Source organism: Pteropus vampyrus, unplaced genomic scaffold (genome assembly GCF_000151845.1).
Source record: "Pteropus vampyrus isolate Shadow unplaced genomic scaffold, Pvam_2.0 Scaffold88, whole genome shotgun sequence".
Classification (NCBI taxonomy): Eukaryota; Metazoa; Chordata; class Mammalia; order Chiroptera; family Pteropodidae; genus Pteropus; species Pteropus vampyrus.
The window spans coordinates 4674418-4678259 of record NW_011888869.1 but is presented as its reverse complement, the minus strand read 5'-3'; positions in this window follow the sequence as shown (position 1 = coordinate 4678259).

The following is a 3842-nucleotide window of genomic DNA, read 5'->3' as shown; positions in this document are numbered from 1 at the left end:
TCACCAGATTGTCCTCTATATTTGTAAGTCTGTTTTTGATTAGTTTGTTCTTTTTGTTCCTTAGATTCTACATATAAGTGAAATCATATGGTATTTATCTTTCTCTGTCGGACTTATTTCACTCAGCATAATAAACTCTAGGTCCACCCATGTCATTGCGAATGGTAGGATTTCATTTTTTTTAGTGGCTGAGTAATATTCCATTGTATATATGAACCATAACTTCTTTATCTAATCGTCTGTTGATGGGCATTTAGGTTGCTTATGTATCTTGGCTATTGTAAATTGTGCCATGAATATTGGAGCGCATAGACCTTTACGAATTATCGTTTGGATTTTCTTTGGATAAATACCCAGAAGTGCAAAATTTTTTTATTAAAGTGTAGTTGGGATACAATATTATATTTGTTTCAGGTGTATAATATAGTTATTCAACATGTATATACCTTATGATGTGATCATCATGATAAGTCTAATACCTACCTGTCACCATGCAAAGTTGTTACCATATTATTGACTCTGCTCTTTGTGTTGTACATTACATCCTGTGGTTTGTTTATTTTCTAAATGGAAATTTGTACCTCTTATTGCCCTTCACCTTTTTCAGCCATGAAACATTTCCTCTTTAAAGACAAGCATATTAGCTCAGGTGTCACTCATCCCCTCTGTTTTGTTCTTATTTTATATGATGTTTGCTAGAAAGTTAGGGTGTTTGCACACACAACAGCTTTCTGTTTGCTCCTGTTGGGATTACTTTATTCTACAGTTACCAGAAAGTCTACCAGACCACTGAGACCTGAATGTTCAGAGCTAAGGCACCAATCACAGTGAGGTCCAGAAAAATATCTCGGGATGGGGGTGGAGGGAGCAAAATTTCTTCCAAAACTCTGCAAATTAACCAATAGTAGTCATTAGTAAGAATTTGGTAATACTAAATACTCATTTACATTAAAACTGTGTAGAGAATTATCAATTTATCCTAAAGTTAAGATCTGCGAAGAATAAAATAAAACTGAAGTAAACTAACAGGTTAGTTTATATGTTAATGGAAGGGATTATAACACAAATAAAGATAGGGATGTGAAGCCAAGACAAATAATTAATTAAACCTGAGCAGCCTTAGGATGGAGGTAGATATCTTCATGGGAAATCGGTCCACATGTTGTGTAATCTCAGCAAACATTTTTTTCCCTAGGTGACAATAGATACAGATTATCCACCACCCAATTAATGGCATAGCTGATGTTCGAGCCAAAAAACAGACTGAACCCAACACTGTACTAGAAAGATTCAGCAAAACAGAAAAAACAGTTTATATTTTCCCACGTCTGTAGGTTGAGGTAAACCTGATGAGTTGTCTGGAGCAAATCTTGGCACCATTGTAAAAATATGAGGCCCTTTAAATTTGTTGAAAATTCACCTCTGTGTAGGGATGGGAGTTGAGGGATGAAGGGTTGAATAGGGTAGAGATGCAAAGATTTTCACCCACTTAGTAAAAAACAAGAAATTAGAATCGATCAGAATTACGGTCAATGGAAAAGTGTCCAGAAATATCTTTAGTGCATATTTTAAGTGGTAAAGAAAAATTGTACAGGATTTAGAAAATAATTTTGTTTCAGGGAACTGTGCGGCTCCAAGGAATTTCAGCAGATCTGAAGAAGAGAAAGTCTCACCCCCAGGACCTCTATTTCAGCCTAGAGCTATGCAGTCCACCACAGTAGTCAGCAGCCACAAGTGATTATTAAGCAATTGGAACATAGTGGTCCAAAGAGATATGTGCTGTACATATGAAACACAGAATGAATTTCAAAAATTTAGTACAAAAAAAATGTAAGGTATTTCATTAATAATTTTATTTCATTAATAATTTTTGATTGTATGTTATAATGATAATATTTTAGATATATTAGATTAAATGAAAATACTATTAAAATTAATTTTATCTTTTTTTTACTTTTAAAAATGGAGCTGGTAGAACATTTAAAATTACACGTGTGGCTTACATTTATGCCTCATACTACATATCTATTGGACAGCACTGGTCTACATTTAGCTCATTATAGCCCAGAGGGAGTTAACTAATCAACAGCTGTTTACTGAAGAGATAGTGGTGGTTAGTACAATACTTATCAGACTGTATCAAGAGTCCCTAAGTAAACAGTGATATCTTCCTGAATAGTAGAGACATTTGCTTTAAATCTTTGGAATTCACTCTGGCTTTAGACCAGACACAGTGTCAAAAATCAGCACATCTAACTTCTACTAGTCTCTCGGGGCAATATCAGATGACAGATCTGGATGAATTAATGGAGGAGGCCAAAATCATTCTTAATACTATTCTTCTGAGGGATCAACGCTGATCTAAGAATGACAATTTCAAGTTTGAATGGTGTTTGAGGGAGCTAGCAAAGAAAACTAAACATTTAAAGGGAATGAGGAGAGCAGGAGAGATGATTGGTTTAGAACCAGAGTTTCATGAAAGAGATGGGAACTCGTTCTTCCCAAAGGCTTGCCTTAACATGAGGCTGGCAGTCCTTTGGTGTCTGGGATCAGGGAGGAAGCAGGATGGGACTTTGAGACTGGGCAAGAAGGGGAGAAGAGTGATCTCTGGCTCCACAATCTTTTCCACTCTCCATTTGCTCTTTGATTCCCATTCTGCATCCTCATGGATGTTTCTTTAAAGTAAAAGAATGGTTCTTGGCTATTGGCCATAAAGTGCAGAAACAAGTTACCTCCTACATTGGAAATAAACCTGGCTGAAAGGGAGAACTCAAGAATGACACTGTGCTTCCTTCTTGGAATTATTAGGAAAGTGCCGTAGAGAACAGTGGCTTTTCCCTGACCCTTGCTCGCACTATCCTCCAGTTGTTTTCAGTTAGCTTCACCTGTATTTCTGTTGTCAAATGATATTGGAATTGACACTAACCAGAGAGAGTGAGAACAGGCAGTCGATTTGGGAAAACTAATTGTTCCAAGCCCTTTGTCCCAACTTCCGTGCTGTACACATGTTCTTTTATTGAGTTGCTTGCCCTTACTCTGTCTATTCCCGTGGATGCCATGGTGGAAAACTATTCCACAGGGACCTTGGACTTGTGGTCTCGCTCAGCTCTCTTAGACAGTGACTTTCTGGACTTGATTTTTTACCAGGCTATTGAACTACTTCTGTTCTGACACTTGCGTTTGGTCTCCTCTGCTTTTCTTGGCCTGACTCTTTATTTTTTTTTCCCTCAAATCATTGCCACCTATATCTCTACATAGTGTGATTAAATTGGTAAAATAGACCCGTTTGCTAAAGGAAAAATAGGTCTGCATGTTAAACATTTCATTTTCACTTCTCCTTGTCAAATAGGTAGCACAGATCTTCCACACACCTGTTGTATCTGTACAAACGTGTAGTTTATTATTAATTATAGAGCTTAAGACTCTAGCTTATGCTTTGGGACTTCAAAACCACAATTCCTGCTTCATCTGAAGTTATAAATATTTAAACTTTGGCAATGAATCGTAAAGAAAACATAGAATGATTTATTTTCTGAGAAGAGGCCACTGTTAAGAAGTTTGGCATGATGCATTTTTTCTTAGCATTTATAAGACAAGCCAACTTCTCAGCTCATGCACATTACTGGGATGAATGACATAGGGCTATTGTGACTCTGCATAAAAATATTACTAACTTCATAGATCTTAGAGAAGCAGGTCTGTGAAGGAGTGAAATAAATATACTAACAACATCCAAAATTAAAAACAGATAGAGCCTAGAGAAATGTTTCTGACAACACGCCATATGATTTATTACTAGAAATAGTTCTCAAATCTGGAAAAAATATTTAAAATCTGTACTT